This window comes from Thermobia domestica, chromosome 6 (genome assembly GCF_964235325.1).
Source record: "Thermobia domestica chromosome 6, izTheDome1.hap1.1, whole genome shotgun sequence".
NCBI classification, from domain to species: domain Eukaryota; kingdom Metazoa; phylum Arthropoda; class Insecta; order Zygentoma; family Lepismatidae; genus Thermobia; species Thermobia domestica.
In genome coordinates, this window is record NC_137459.1 from 269,977,214 (window position 1) to 269,995,520 (window position 18,307).

The 18,307-nt window shown below is 34.4% G+C and overlaps 1 long non-coding RNA gene across 1 annotated transcript in view; it reads right to left on the minus strand.

Moving 5' to 3' along the window:
- LOC145687545 (uncharacterized) overlaps positions 1 to 18,307 on the minus strand; it is a 664,494-nt gene that overhangs the window by 338,245 nt on the left and 307,942 nt on the right. The gene's annotated exons all lie outside the window — the stretch shown is intronic.

The window sequence follows — 18,307 nt, forward strand, 5'->3', positions numbered from 1 at the left end:
TAAAAGTAGGGATTATTACTAGTATTATCCATCAATTTTCGACTTACTACACAGCGAGCCCATTGTTTAAATGAATATGTTGAAAATTAATAATTTTAGATTCGTTTATATATCAATTTAGGAAAGCGAATCTATAATATAGGGAAAGAGTAACACTCGCAAAACTCACGTTTAAAACCATATAAATTCGTCAAATAGTTTGGGTTCTCATTTTACACTTCTAAACTATGCAACATATAAATATCGGAAGTCTTCTAGAACACTTTGTCCGTCCATTCGTCAATTGACAGGCATCAGAGCAAAAATAGTGAATAATTTCTTTCGCAAATTTACTCTTTTTCTTTCACAAATAGGTGATCAGGAGAAGGGCATAGAACTCGAATCGGAAGTAGAAGGAAAAGGGACAACTGTGTTTTTAAATATGAAAATAAGCAGAATCTGAGATGGGTTGATCACATAATGATCTCAGAAGAATTGTGCATCAGGGAACTTCTGTCATAAAAGGAGTGATTCTGAACGATGAACAAATAGAAAGTTCATAGAAAATATGGAAGAGAGAATCATGTGGATTAGAAGTGAAAGAAGGAAGGCAGAAAAAGATACAGATGAATTTCGTAACCAATTGGAGACCAAGGAATATACTAAAGGAATTCTAAGAATGAAAATAGATAAGAAGAAGAGGTGATCAGAATAAAAAAGAAGAAATAAAATAAAAAAGAAGGTGAAGATGACAAATTAAAACATTGCGGGGAATGAAAAGTATGGGTGAAGACACGGAGATAATTAAGAGAACACTCAATAGAATAGGGAACGTTTCTACGTACAAGAAAGGGACTACTGGATGCATTACGCATGAGGAAGTAGAAAAAGAAGGAAAAGAGGAAAGACGAGAGAAGCTGATAGAAAGAACAGCAGTGGTTTACAAGGTAAGATGCAATGATTGTAATATTTGTTATATTGATGAAACAGAGAAGAAACTAAAAGAATGGTTAAAGCAGGATAAAAATCAGGGTGCGAATTACCGGGGGCATGAGGGGGATTTTCCCCTTTAATCACATTTTGTTCCTCCCCAAAGAAGTCAGCTGAAGTATCCCCACCAGGGATGCTCGCTTTCCTCCCAAACTATGCTCAGTATAACTCCAAATTTCTTCGGAATGATCAATGTAAACTATTCAGTTTTGGTCATTTCTACTTACCACCCAATTACCCACTATTTTCAACGTTGTTTAGTTGAACTATATTATTATGACTACGGTTGTTACTTGCAACTGTACCATAGTACCCTTCGGTTCATCATCGTTAGTGAATTTGAATGTACTAATTGCGTATAACAAAGTCACATATGGATTTATAAATGTTGTTAGCGGTTGGCCAGGAAGAAGTAAACAAATAGCTTCTTCCACCATACTTGGCGAAGTTCGGACATGTCGTATTCATCCTCTACACTAGTATCGATTATCATCTTATTTTAATTTTTGTTATAATATGTCATTTCATTTTCCAGTGTACTCTTTGTTAGCACATGATCTTCGTTCCTTAGTAGTCTGAGTGTATCTAACTCAAAAGTTGCATTTAATTTGTGATAATTAGCATAGTGACCACTGCCTTTTACATGTACGGAAATGAACTTTTGAAACTGTACTCAAAATCTGAGATATATGCATTCTCTCGTAAGTATATATTAACGTACACGCTGGGGATTCGCTCCTAGTGAGCATACATGTTAGTGAAGGTGATTTTTAGGTGAATAAGCGCATAATTGAATATTTGTTTCAGAATTTGTTAATACGACTGGTTCTCCGTGTCTGTATCAGCATTTCAACTGGAACGTTTTTTTTTTTTTAAGATAACCCTTCATTTTTTTCATCATTCTTTTTGTTGTACAGTTTGCTGTCCACGCTAATAATGTTGTCCGAAAAACTTTATTTGAATAACGTAGTCCTTAGTGAATCAACTCATCTGCAACCTAACAGTAAAGTAATTGTAAGTGTTGATTTCCTGAGCCCCATCACGGAATCGGTATTTGGAGGGGAAAAGTCGTGAAGAGCGCAGCTTTAGTGGAGGGTAGAAGCACAAGCTCGAAATTTTAATTGAGATATTTTAAATATTTGACCTTCAATTTGACTTTGATGTCAGAAATCGGGACCAGCAGCAATCCATTTCTTGTTTGATAGACTAATATCTAGATTTTCTTAAAAAAAAAAAATACAAATAAAAAAACATGTCCGGTTTAACTGATAATTTTAGTGGTTTTCATGACTGAAGTATTTTTTTCCTATCTGTATGTAATAACGCAAAGTGGAACATTTCAATATGGGTGAAAAAAAAAGCATATGCTTGTGATCGTAACTATCGCTCAGGCCAAGTTATTAACTAAATAAACCTTGGAGAGCTACTGGGACAAGAGTGAGCACAATATTTAAACACGTTTAGAAAGGTTTGGTGGGGCATGTGTATGCCAGATAATATATACGTGCATAGTTATTGTCGGTAGATTTATTAAATTAATACATCTCTTATTTATTACAATTGTCAAACACACACACATATTATATATATATATATATATATATATATATATATATATATATATATATATATATATATATATATGCATGTATGAGGTAAGGCTTTATTGTCTTATTTTGAAATTTGCACCTTCAGACTTTATGTCCTGTTGGTCTAATTGTATCCCCCCCAATATAGATTACCTAATTCGCACACTGATAAAGATTATGTGAGAATAGGAAGAGAGAGAAATGTTGTATTTAGAAACGCGAAGGGCACGGGACATAATACTAATTGGTGGAACATTGAAATGTTAGCACGGGAACAAAGGACGTTAATAAGAAAGTGGAATGAGGCCAGATTCAGTATATAAGAGTAAAGCTGTGCTATGAATTGGAATGCAGGACCTAAGATTTACGAACAATGGAGCAAATTATTGGAAATACTTAATTTGTAGCTTAGTTCCCTACTGGGCCAGGGTGGGAAATTGATCTCTGGTGTGTTTAGTTTAATATGTGTCAACTTTAGTTATGAATGACTGAATCCGATTTTATCAGCCAGCCAGCGTTCAGAACCATTTTTCGGGATCCTTTTATATTTGCATGCAACTCTCTCTTGTTTTCACAGTGTCTAATGAAGCCAATATGTTCAGTTAGTCACACAGTTATAATAATAATAATAATAATAATAATAATAATAATAATAATAATAATAATAATAATAATAATAATAATAATAATAATAATTATTATTATTATTATTATTATTATTATTATTATTATTATTATTATTATTATTATTATTATTATTATTATTATTATTATTATTATTATTATAAGTACGAGATATTGGTATGTGGTTTCTTGAAAACGATTTAGTGTCCCAAGCAGTGTTGCCACAGTCCTAGCTGTGAAGTGGGCTGAAAAATAGTACCAAATTGAAACAAAAAGGGCTGAATTTTATACGAGGGTAATACACGGCTCTACAACATGAAACTGAAAGAGGTAATGTTCAAGAACAACCCCTCGCCTCTCCTAGATGTATAAAATGCAGAAATGTTCGGGTATCTTTATATTCGTTAATATGGCGTCACTAGTAAACAACTTAGCCCGCTAAGCCAGCAATTATGTCAATGTATTTTTCGTGCTATTGGTGTAGAGTCTTTGCAATGATATAAATTATAGACTTACTTGAGCACATGCTGGTCTTCTTCAGAATATTCAACACTTGATTCAATGTGTTTGTGTGGTTCTATCGTTTTTTTTTTTTTTTTTAGGATTTGAAGATAATATTTCCACCACACTGTTTCTTTCTCGTCTCCTTCATGCGCGATGCGGATGCGCCCACCTAGCGTCATTCGTATCTCAGTATAGTTCGAATTACGAATTTCCCACAAAAAGTTCCTAGTGTTAAGCCGTGCAACGCCACAGAATGCAAGTTCAACAGCATTTTTAAGAGTCCAACACACAGTCCAAGTAACGTGAGATGTACCAAATCTTATTGACCCTTTAGAAAATGTGACAGTAATTTGTTAAATGGTGCTGAATTGGGTAGAATTGTGCCAAATTTTTCACAAAAGGGGCTGAAAATGCCAGCGTGGTACCAACGGGCCGATGAATGACAAAAAGGGCTGAATTTGGTACAATTGTACCAAGTGTGGCGACACTGGTCTCAAGGCAATATACTATAACTATCCTGAATACTCTATCAAAAACGAAAATTGTTGAAATTTAATATTACTTCCGCTTTCAACACTGATTTCCGTATAACAAAAAAAAAGTAAGATATCGAGATGCTGCATTCTTCATTCAATTAACTGTCCCAATAATAGGCTCCACCTTCTTCAATATCCCTCTATTCAAAACGGAAGTGATTCAAATTAGTCATTTCTTGTTTCGCTATGTATATCTACTGAAAAAAAATGTAATGGAGGCAAGTGGATTTCTGAAATTACTTTATTATCTCAACAGAGCACATCGCCACAACCCACAACCCTCTACCGAAGCCATAAGTGGTTAAGCATATTCACTAATCGGAAAAGGAAGTGTATATTGCTGTATTTGTGTTTAACGTTCTACTCAGTACAGGTTATGTGTGACCTGGATTTACAACTTAGCTTGGATATCAACAATATGGTCCACCATTGGGAATGGAATCTAGATCAGCAGTGCATATTGTAACAATATCGTCAGATGAGATGTTTTCATTTGTCTAAAAGGGACAAAGAAACCAACTGTAACATACCCCCTTAACTTTCAAATTGGCAAAGTTGTATCTGATATCTTTATAAATTAAATGTTTATATTGAATACTCATCGTTTCATAGTACAAGTATTAGTACAAATCAAATTTTATGAAACATTTTGAGATACTATCATTTGCTTATTTGCGCATCTAATCCTCAAAATTGCTTATATTACTTCATTTTTTTTCACTTATAATATACGACTTTTTTTTTAGCTCTCAAATTTTCTTTTTAGCTCATCATACCTTTGTAGAAATATCTTTTCTCTGCGTCCTTTCATGCAATGTACATTCACATAGCTGTATGTGAAATGGATATTTAACAGACTTACATTACACCAGTTCCATAAATAATTTCAAAACGTGTTTATCTTAAGGGCGCAATTTGTAGGAAGGGAAATAATCACGTGTAAATATACAAATATGTACTGATACAAATACGTATTTCAAGAATTGTCAGTTAGCATTCTCAACATTTCTTGCGTATTTCTACTACACTTGGTCCCCATATATATACAGAAAACAACATTTAGTTCGCTTTCTTAATGATGCATTGTCTACAACAATTTTTGCTGTTGACATGCGTTTCTTGTACATTTATCATTTTAATGTTTCAGGTGGGAATACTCAAAAATGTTCAGAAATGTTTTGTAGTGGGCGCGTTATGGTGAGTAATTCCTCTTGGAACGCTAAATAACACAGTGCGGAATGAACAACTGTATTTTTCTCTTGAAATGTTACAGAATGAAGTTTAGGTAACAGAAACAGGAGATTTTAAACGGTTTCACAGAGACGGATGATTTTTTTTTTTTTTTTTTTTTTTTTGATAGACTCACTCACGTCTGAAGCATTGTTTTCTCGACCAGAACGATGGCATGGAGAGCCAGTTATTTGGTTGGAAGGAGATGCGAAATCGAAAAACAATTGTGTGTCTTTCCTCTTTGAGAGTTTTCAGGAGAAAAAAAAATCAATTATATTGAAAGGACCATAATGTCTTACGTTAAAACAGGATTTGTATGGCAAAACATGAACATTTTGCAACATAAACGTTCATTGTTATTTTTAATTATTTTAGAAAAAAACTTAATCGCGTAACTAGAACAACCCAAAATTCCAAATGACATAGCAAAACTTTAGATATATGTGTATCACTCTTAATATGACTTTGATATTCTGAAATTCCGTATTACATATACATATTGGATCATAGATATTAGATCGTAATTAAAACCAAAGCACTAAAGTTAAAATATTTTATTTAAATAGCTGCCTGTTTAACTGTAATCATTGTGAATAATAGTTATATATATACTGTATATATATATATATATATATATATATATATATATATATATATATATATATATATATATATATATGGTGTTTCAGAACAACACCGACAACGTTTGGGAGGTGATTCCTGACACCAAAGTAAGACAAAGTATAGACAAACCTGGGTGCACAAATACTCCCTTTCGGAGTTATAGGCTGTCGAAAACATCAAAAATTGAACTTCAAAAGTCCATAGCTCCAAAACTATGGGACCTACCGTAGTCGAGTCCACACTTTATTTAGGAAGTAATATGTGCACTATCCAAAAATACCATTTCCAGCATCCTAAGGTACTCACGCAGCAATTTTTACAGAGGGAGTTTGGCTAAGGGCACATAACTTGAAGTACTCACCAACTACCTCCATAAAAATTGTTGTGGAATACCGCAGGATTCTGAAGCATAGATATTTGGATAGTACACATATTAGTTCCGAAGTGAAGTCTTGACCCGACTATGGTAGGTTCCATAGTTTTGGAGCTATGGACCTTTAAAATTCAACTTTTCATGTTTTCGGCAGCGTATAACTCCGAAAGGAAGCATTTGTGCACCCAGGTTGGTGTATATTTTTTACTTATCTTGGTGTCAGTAATCACCTCCCAAACGTTGTCGGTGTTGTTTTGAAAAACCCTATATTATATATATATATATATATATATATATATATATATATATATATATATATATATATATGTGTGTGTGTGTGTGTGTGTGTGTGTGTGTGTTGCTGTTCATCTTCAACTACAACAGAAAACCTAGGCATTTTAACAATGAATATGCTAAAGAATAAACAACTATTTCCTTTCATGCCCAGACCAGTATAGTCAGTTGAAGTATTCGACTTAAGAATTGCACTCGTACTTCTTTGAGGAAGAAGAAACAATTAAAATAGCTTTATAATTAGTTAAAGTATAACGGCTTCGCGGTCAGTACACACCGTAAATGAGAACAATTTATAATCAGCTTCAGTTCAGATAAGTTCTGCTACACACAATGGAATTTCAACTATAAAAGGTCGTGTCTGACAGTAAAATAATAATAATGATAATAATTGAGATTCATCTGAAACGTTGCCTATCTCTTCGGAGTAATGTAGTTAATGAAACTGGTGCATACATAGATAAGTAGATTGTCACTCTTAAACATTGCTTTTCTATTGTTGCATTACTAACAGAACAGCTTTATACTATCTTACAAATGCACTCTGTAAAATAACAAAAATAAATAATAATGTTGATAAACCATTTGATTTCAGTCCATTATTATAAAAAAGTTTTGCTATATTTGTAACGTTTTAATACATTAAGAGCAATTAAATTATTTATTATATTTGCGTTCGTAGTGTCTTGAGTAGGCAACATCACTACTGGCTAATTAAATTTCCTTTCAGAAGCGTAGGATATAAGAAAATTATTCTTGTCCAATGAACCTTTTAAATTCTCCGAATGTTCCCTTGACTACAGTATTTAGTAGTGAGTAAAGAATTTTAAAAAAAGAAGAAAAAAACACGTTCTACTACGCACAATTTGTTTCTCTTGCAAATAAAAATACAGCATGTTAATTAAAGTTGTATAAAAACAATTCCCAATATAATCCTAAATTCTTGGACTAATTAAACTATATGCACATAATGAAGAATAGTCGTTGAAGTATCTCCATAATTAAACTATTCACAAACGTCATCGATAATTGCTTGTCCTTCCTTCAGCCTCTTATTCTTTCATTGGATAATAAGCTCTGTGGTTATCAATACCTTTGAATGAGTCAATATTTCTTGCAATCATTTCGTTCATGTATATCAGTATTCAATTTATGGTTTCAAAACATTTCAGTCAAATGAAACCGGGCAGCTTCTTCCTTCGACATGTAAATTCTTGACAAAAGCTTACAGGGGAAGAGAGGGATATAATATATCGAAGTGGAAGATGGTTTATATACCAATCGAAAGTACTAGTGACGCCTATTACGAAACTGTAATAAAAATTTTCCGAATGCATATACTGTGCGAGTTATATGAATATACAGGGTGTCCAGAAAATTCATTTCCAACCCTAGAAATCGCAAACGATGAGACAGATGCCAAAACAGGAAACCAAGTGTTTGATCATTTTAAAAGTACAACGTACCAAAACCAAAAAAAAAAGTGTTGCCCCAGGGCCACTCGCAGGGTCCCAGGCGGGGTCCAACTCAAAAATTGCAAAAGGTAAGAGTTTGAAGTAGTATATCTTTGGAAACCTTTTTGGGAAATGAAAGAAGACGAAACAAGTCTCGACTCAAAAATTAACCTGTGCAAAATGGCCTCCATTCAAAATGTCAGCAAAAAAGTCATTGTAAAGTCTATGGCCACTCCCAAAAAAACTAAAAGGTTAGACAGATGTCAAAACAGAAAGACATGCATGTCATCTTTTCAAAAGTACAATGATTGAAAGTAAAAATGTTTGCTCCATTGTCCTCCACAGGGTCCCAGACGGGGTCCTACTAAAAATTTTCAAATGGCAATGGAGGTCACGTAGCATGTCGTTGGAAACTGTTGGGAAATGAAAGAAGACGAAACAAGTCTCAACTCTCTAAAATGACCCTGTGCAAATTGGCCTCCGTTCAAAATGTCAGCAAAAACATCATTGTAAAGTCTATGGTCACTTCCAAAAAAACTGAAACGGTGAGACAGATGTCAAAACAGGAAAACATGTGTGTCATCATTTCAAAAGTACAATGATTGAAAGTAACAATATGTGTTCCATGGTCCTCCACAGGATCCCACACGGGGTCCTAGTCAAATTTTTCAAATGGCAAGGGAGTTCAAGTAACACATCGTTTAAAGCTGTTGTTAAATGAAAGCATATGGAACAAGTCTGGACGCTCTACGATAACACTGTGGAAACATCTTGCGGTTTAGTTCTTTTTTCTGTAGTCAGATTTCAGTTTGTTTTCACTTTAATTATTGTATTCAACGGAAAGAAAGGAAATGCCCCTACTGTGAGATTATGTTGTTTGGGACCAGTAATGTCTAAATAAATAATATATATATATATATATATATATATATATATATATATATATATATATATATATATATATATAATAAAATAAAAGCAAATTAAGAAATACAGAAAAGAAAATACATAACATTTTACATCTTTAAGTGTAGAACTGACTAGTTAACATATAATGTACAACCACGAATATAAATAAGTGGAGGTTGGAGCCATAAGAAATACATACTCATACCTCTACTCATGTATGTTCATGACTGTACAATAGTGATACTTATGCTTGTTGTTTGGATTATCAATTCTAAAATGATTCAAACAAACAAACAAACAAAAATTTTGCTGCAAGAACAGTGAACACGTGAATGTGTCTCACAATGACAACAAGTGCCGATTGCAAAATTGAAAGTGAATGCGCTCGGAGAATCGAAATGAAGATGTACAGTTTGACCAACAGCCATTTCACACAGGGTGATTTTAGAGAGTCGAGACTTGTTCCGTCTTCTTTCATTTCCCAACAGCTTCTCAACGTTATCCTACATGACCTCCATTGCCATTTGACAATTTTTAGTAGGACACCGTCTGGGACCCTGCTGGTGGCCCTGGGACAACACTTTTTTGCTTTGATACGTTGTAATTTTAAAATGATCAAACACGTGGTTTCCTGTTTTGGCATCTGTCTCATCGGTTGGGATTTCTAAGGGTAGAAACGGATTTTCTGGACACACTGTATATTCATATAACTCGCAGAGTATATGCATTCGGAAATATTTTTTACGGTTTCGTAATAGGCGTCGTTAGTGCTTTCGATTGGTAAATAAACCATCTTCCACTTCGATATATAATCTCCCTCTCTTCCCTTGTTAGCGCAAACTTTACAGACTTTAATTCCTCATGTTTTGTATACACTAATGCGTCATATGTCGCATGCTAAAATTTGTGATCGGAAAATGCTATTGATGGATCATTATGTATGATTGAAACTATACAATGCGGTATTGTCATACTGTTTCAAAGGAATTCTTCAAAATTTGGGGGAAATTCTACAACTTTAGGGTAAAAATTCCCCTATAAAGTATCTGGATGAAACACTGCGTGTTTGGGTAGTGTTAAAGGAGCCTGCAGTCGTATCCATTCGTTATCTATTAATAAATAAAAAAAAGTACGTTTGCTCACTCTAGTCAATTCGAGGTATACTGTAGACAAGTAAAAAACATATTTAGATAACTCACATATTAATCTGATTAAATGTGATAAGAGAAAGAAGTTTGAGCCGGCAAAACTAAATACAATGATTATGCAATGTTACTGCAGCTATCAAAATGACTTGTACTGTTCATTCTTTGATGCGTAATTGAATGAAGTGGTTAGCGATCATCAACGTGACTTCTGACGTAATACGTCGAAAACAACAACAAAAAATATATTATTTATCGAACAGATATTAGAAAATAAACGAGAATTCACCAATTATTCGTACAGTTTAAGAAAGTTCCCAGATTTTATTATTTGTTTGAACGGGAAAGACTAAAACATAGCTTGATGAATTTTAGAATACACTGTCAGAACATTTAAAAATGCAACCAAAGAACCAGGGTGAGAAATTCTAGGGACAGGAGGAATTTTCCTCAAAAACTCTCCCCTAAAGAAAAAAAAATGCCACGGAGGGATATTTTACTATAATAAATGCAAAACCGTCATTAAAATGCAACATAAATGCTCCCATAAACAGTTGTAATCAAAACGTACCTGGTGACAAAGAGCGTAGATATTTTTTTCATCGGATATCAACCAGGTAAAATCAGAATAATCTTCCAAACTCTCGGCCGCGAACGTCGCCATCTTCATGATTGCGTCGCCAACTTGGAAGATTATTGCGAATTCACCTTGCTACTCTCCCGAGTAGAAATATATAGTTATCGAAATTTTGATATTTTACTACTCAGAGAAAAATGTCTTCATATTTATATTACTGAACAGATATACATGTTCCTTCTGAAATCATAGTTATATCCATTATTGTAACTTTACAGTGCTCGTAATAACAGAACGCATGCAAACATAATAGGTAATTGTTCCAATCTTCTGGTTGTAGTTAAATGAATAAGTGATGATGTAGACGTATTTCAAATAACGATAATGGCAAATTGTTTGAAATATATTATTATTATTATTATTATTATTATTATTATTATTATTATTATTATTATTATTATTATTATTATTATAAGAAGAAGAAGAAGTAGTATTAAATAGTATTTCCACTCACCATTTGTAAATGATTCCGTACCCTGCAAAGAAATTTCACAATGAAATGAATTGTCAGTGCAAAAAAACTGAAGAAGAAAAAGAAATCGGTCCGGAAGAACGCAGATAGATAATCAGAGCCGCAGCTAGAGATTTCGGCGCCCGGGGCGAAATAAAATTTGGCGTTCTCTACACTTACCACACCAATTCTTTTCCTTTTTTGAATATAAGAGAAGCTTTTATTGTTATGCTATGCTGAATTTTTATCAAGCTGCTTGGACAGACCATTGCAACATCCAAAAGCAATCATTATGTATTATTTTACAAATAACGTTTTCAAGAGGCTTTTTTTGATTAAAACTTTACAAAACTATCTTTTGTTGTATACAAATTTACTTGGAGAACAGTTATGAAAATTTACATCTATTTACGTTTCATACTACCGATAAGAAATGGAATTTCAATACATTAGAAACTATGTGCTTTTAAAATGTTCGAAGTAGGTGACATCATAAATTTCTAGTAATTGTAAACTTTTGTAATTATATGACCACATAAACAGCATTTAAATATCGATTCGTCTAATACCAGCAATTAAACAGGTTGAATTTGTTAATGATAGACTTTCTTTTATTATTCTTAAGGGTTGGTGGTGTGATATTATTGTTTTAAATATGAATGCCCTAACAGAAGATAAGGATGACGATATAAAAGACAGTGTTTACGAAGACGTAGTAGAACGGATATTTGTCCAACTCTAGCGATACCATATGAACATTATATTAGGAGATTTCAATGCGAAAGGGAAAGAAAGTCTGCATAAAAAAAGTAATGACAACGCGTTATAATCGTGACCTTTGCAGCAACCAAAACCTTATCATGAAGAATACAAAATTCCCACATCATGATGTTCATAAATACGCGTGGACCTTGCCAGATGGAGGAACACATAATCAAATTGATCGCGTTTTAGTAGATATACAAAAGACAGTCTAGCACAATTGATGTTGGGCCGTTCAGAGGACTTGACTGTGACACTGATAACTATTTGGTAGCAGTGATAATAAGAGAGAGGTCATCGCTTAATAAAGGGAATATTCAACATCTACAATCAGTTTACTTTAAAGAAATTAGAGGAAAACCAGGCTAGACTGGAATGCCAGATTGAAGTGTCGAATATATTATCAATTTTAGATGATTTTGAGAGCACTGGTGTTGAGGATACTTGGGTTCAAATTAGGGATAGCAGTAAAATTTCAGCAAGATAAAAATGAGGCACGCAGAGATGCGTAGGAACAAACCATTGCTCGACCAGGAACGCAGTAAACTAGCGGAGAAGTGAAAACAGGTGAAACTGCGTTGGATACAAAATTCGAACGATATAACTACAAAAAATCTCTTTGATATCTGATTAAAACTTCCAAAATGTATAGAACAAAGGAACGCGATTTTTTTGAATTCTAAAGTTAATAAACTTGTAGACAAAGGTAAAAAAATCGAGACATGCATAAGGATATCATTGAATTTAAGAAAAGGTATCAACCTAGCGCGTATAATTTAAAAAAGAGATGACGGAACAATTCTCACTGATACAGATGACATCTTGAATAGATGAAAAGATTTTTTTGATGATTTGCTTAACATGGCAAAAACTAATATTGGTGGGGAAATGGAAACGCACACAGCAGAGCTATCGCTATAAAGAAATAAAACATCTTATGCATAGACGAAATTCCGACTGATTTAACTTTAGCTGGAACAAGATACACAAACTAATTATCCTTGTCTGGAACAAGGAGGAATTACCACAAGAGTGGAAAGAATGAATTGTGTTAAAATTCAAAAGAAAAGCGGGAAAGCAGATTGTAATTATTATCGAGGTATTTCTCGTCTGTCAACATCCTATAACATCCTCTCAAGCATTGCTAGCAGGATTGATCCTATACGCAGATGAAATTGTTGGAGATTATCAGCGTGGATTTAAAAGTAATCAATCAACTATCGATCAGATATCTACTACTTGACAAATACTCGAAAGGAAATGGTAATACAACACCCCGAACAATCAATTACTTATTAATTTTAGAAAGGATTACGAATTTTTCAAGAAAGAAACATTGTACAACATTTTTGCAGGCCTTGGAATATCGAAAAAAAATCTAGTTAGAGTAATTAAGATATGTTTAAATGAATTCCCAAGTAAGGTTCGAGTAGATAATTCTTGTCCACGAGCTTCCATGTCGAGAATGGCCTGAAACGAGGAGATGGGTTGTCGACATTGTTAATCAACTTTATTCTGGAGTATGCTATAAGGAAAAACAAAGATAGCAACCAGGGACTAGAGCTAAATGGTAATCGCCACCTTATGGCGTATGCTGATTATGTAAATCTGATAGAACAATAGGGTCAATCCATACGAAGTGGTCCAGAGATGGTTGCTCGACCATCTACGAAAATTATAAAACTTTGAGTGTGACGAACCTTGTGTATGAGAAGGTCAATAACACAATTCACGTTGTCGTATGTACAAGTGTTCCTGAATGGCGGTCATCTTTGTTGTCGGTGAAGTGTCATTTATTGCATTTGCAAGCCTTTACGAAAACTACAGTTGCTCAGGACGTACGTATCAGACAAAGAGGCCCGCAACTAGGGTTTCTGTCACCCGGGGCAAACACACAATTCGTCACCCTCCCCCCCAAGGTTTAGTCGAAAAGTATCACTTATGGATTGCAACTGTAAATAACATTCTTAATGAAACCAGTTATATCGATTTTTAAGTACTTTAACCCTCCAATACGCGCGCGGGCTACCATTGTAGCCCAGCGTTTTTATTTTCCTTGCCGCAAAGTAATTCGAGATGATAACTCAAAGGGTGTCTGTGTACCTTTCTATCAACTATCATTCTGCGTGTTTAGGGGTGGTCAAACGTAAAATCGAAAGGATCTCATTGTTATTCTGCTTGAAAGTTTCATGGGCTACATCTGTAGCCCGCGCGACTATTGATGTCACGGGTGTTCCAAAGCGTCAAAGTTTTTTCATTATAGTTTGAGTGTTGATCAGATGGTCAATGAGTTTGCAAAATGCCAATTCTGATGAGAAATGTTTTTAAAACCAATATTTACGATCCAAAATGATTGAGAACATAACAATGCAACAATGAAAAGCTTATTTTTATTTCTGTAAATTTTTCGGTGTAATCCTTTGATGTGGAGAAAAGAAGAAAACTTTCCATCAACAATGAAGCACACAAAAACTCCACACTATATTGTTATGTGTACCTCTCGAACTTGAGCACTTTCTGTACCTTTTGGGCACCTTTCTGTATACTTTCTCTTTCTGTATATATGCACCTCTAAGGTGCACACAAGTGATAGAAAAAACTGATTCGAGCAAAGCATCTCTCTTTACAGTGCATTAACTAGAAAGTTCATTAAATATGAAAGAAATTGCTTCATAAAATATTAATAAATAGATCAAGATATTTAGATTATTTAATGTGTAGTAAATATTATACATTATACACGATTAATGTAAAAAAATGATTGAAATTAACAATAAAGCATAATAAAGCATAAGTTGGACTGATAGATAACAATTCAAAATGCCTCGAAAAGCTCTCAAGCAAAACTAATAGATAAAGCTTCATACAGCCTTCACTCGCAAAATCTCTTGGTAGGCGTACAAGAAACAATTAAATACACCGAGGCGTGTAAATTATCTTTTCCGCCACAAAACTGCCCTCTAGTTTAAAAACATTACAGCAATTGCGTAACATTACTGGGGGGGCGTCTGAGCTAAACTCTTCAACCACCAGCAAGCAACAAAAATCGGGAACTTTTCGCCCCCGCCCCTATTGATAACAGCGTTTTAAACTTCAGAGCTATTCTCAATGGAATTATACAAACAAACAGCTCCTTGTGGTAGGAAAAGGAAAGGGGAGCGGATTCTCTTTGGTCGCCCAAGGGAACAAATGCATGCAATATTAGGTTTTTAATGTATGACATTACACCTATTTAGATGAGACTCTCTCTCTCTCTCTCTCTCTCTCTCTCTCTCTATATATATATATATATATATATATATATATATATATATATATATATATATATATATATATATATATATATAATCAACGAAAAGAGGTCCCATGGAAAAGGCCAAGTAAACTTTTGATTTCTTTTAACCTCTAGAATAAGTTCCTCAAGGGAAAGGGTGCGATTTTTAAAACAATTGATATATCTTCTTTCCGGCGCCCCCTCCAACCATGCGCCCGGGGCACGTGCTCCCTCTGCCCCTCCCTAGTTGCGGCCCTGCAGACAAACTCCAAACAAAAACGAATGTTTAGAGGAGAGATAGAGATACACGGAGAACATGCACTCTTGCTTCAAAATAAATATACAGGGTTGCAAACCAATACATGAAATCACTAGAAAAAGTACACAAAATTAAATATTTAAAGGGGCTGTATTTTAAAATGGTATAAAGTTGGGGGTTCATAGCTTTTGTGCTAAATACTATTGCATGTAAAGAGTCTGCAGAAGTATCCACAACTATGATACCACTACCACCATAGATTTATGAGGGTCCGAAAGTTGAAGTTTGTGATTTTGATGCCATGTTTTGGGCGTAATATCTCAGGAGGGCAAAGTGCTAAAAGTTGCTGCCTAGGCCACAAAGTAATTCTGTATGCAAATAAACTAGTGCAAAAAAATCATGACTGATATTACATGGAAAAGAAAGTGAGATCATGGTAAAAAGACGAAGAAAGCACTCGCGTAGCCCCGGAAAAAAAAATATTTTGATATGTGCCATGCTATATCTCAAAAACTACTGCTGGTTCAGAAATTTGGATCGCTTTTGTTTGTGTTCAGTTGTGCAAAAGCTTGTGAGTGCCGTTCGTTCCATCTTTCTAGTAATGACCTCTTAAGCCCCGTAATGACCTCTTACGCCCCTATTCTACAAATTCGAAAATGTTATTATTACCCTTGTTTACGTTCAATTTTAATATTCCCGCACAAACAGCAGCTTGCATGTGTCTCCTCACTCATCTTATTTCCATTATCATTCTCACAATCGTGATTAATCCGATTGGGTGGAAAAGCGTGGTTAACTAAGCATACTCATCACCATCACAACACCGAACACTTATTTCAGACTTGAACCGTTTCTGATTTTGAGTTGAGTTGATTTGATTTTGGGTTTAACGTCCCGTTCATCAGCGAGGCCATATGAGACGTGGACCTACTGATTAACGTGGAATCCGAACCACATGAGCTCCAGCCGGGAACCGAACCCGAGTCTCCCACGCTTTCCGATTTTCAAACCGCTCATACGTACACTATAAGTCATTACTCGGCAGCGTGTGTATCACATTGTCATTAAGAAATCTAAGTAATAAGTAAAAACTTATCGTGACTCCGATGGAAACGTGTGAATTACTAGCGGAGCGAGCAAGAAACTTTGTAATAAATTTATTTCTTTGCAAATCGACAAAAATATTGATTTAAATGGGCGCCGATACTTTACGGGGCACCGCGTCGTTTGCTCTCTTCCTTTATTATTCTTTATTCTTGCTCGTTCGGCGCCCTCTTGATATCAGCGCCCGAGGCGATCACCCCGCTCGCCCCCAAGCTACGGCTCTGTAGATAATCAAAAGTATATTATGTAAAACCGAGGCTGTATTAGTGAAAAATATACAATAATACGAGAACGCATTTTAATATTTAGTCGTAGTAATAGAAATAGAGATAAGTTAGCGAACAAATAAAAATGAACCAATATTGAAGAAATTAATGATATGAGTAGACTTCGGATCGATATTCACTAAAAAACGGCAACACATGCATGCAAATATGCGCTAAAATGACAAAAAATTGCACTTAAAATATACAAATATGCACTAAAATTTGCAAATATGCACCATTCAAAAGCTAAAGTTAAATTAGGAACTTTATTATCTGTAGAGAAAAAAAGGTGTATCACATGAACTACATATACTTGATATGCAAATATGATGTATTTATGCTACAAACACAACTATGTAGTTTTCGATGTTTTCTGGCAAAAACCTGCATTTATCCGTCAAAACATTACTGTATATCCAAAATGTTCTTTCCGTGTCACGGGTCGTTAAGGGACAGTATTTCAAAGAAGCAATGTAACTTGGCGATAAATCTTAAATTCCTGTGTCGTTGTTCCCAGGAACACTTTATTTACATTAGACAATACTTTATGCCATGATTATTCGCGTCTATTGACTGTGCGTTTCGAAGAAATGCTTGTCCGATTGGTCTTGGTGGCATCTGTTTCGTTATTGAATCAAACTGCTCAAATGTACTATACAGTACTAATCATTGTTCTTCTAATCTCATTATGATCTTTGAAATTGAACTCAAATTAGTATTGATAAACGCAAGCTGGTGTAGTTAGCTTAAACACCTGAAATAATTCTTTCTTGCTTTACTTTTTCGTTCGGAAATTAAGGCATAGAAGGATTATTGCAAGGAATTACTTTACTTTCAAAAACAGACGTCTATATCACCAATCTGATTTCAATCGAATATCAGAAAGCTCAGACGGAAGCCTGACTACCAAAAGAGAGCGAGCGTTACACATAGAAGGTAATCCATACTATAAACAAGTCAAGGTGAGTGTAATTTTTGACTTATTACAAGTAGTAGCTGTGACTTGTCTTATTCTGTGTTTTGTGAGGTTGTACGATTTGAAATCCACTTCAGGTTGTATTGCTAAGGCAATTCCATCAGTTTTTCACCCTTACGAAAATTTCTAGAATTTTATGGAATTTTCCATTCTATCGGAGTTAAGTAGTACGGGGGACAAAAGTGACCAATTATTGAAAAACCTTAAGAATTCCAATATTTCCTGTTTAATTTGGATTCTTTTACAGTATATGGTTAATCTTCATGTTATATGAATAGTTCCGAGTATTTGGCCGTTAGAAAACTAGAATGCAAATATTTTTTCCTC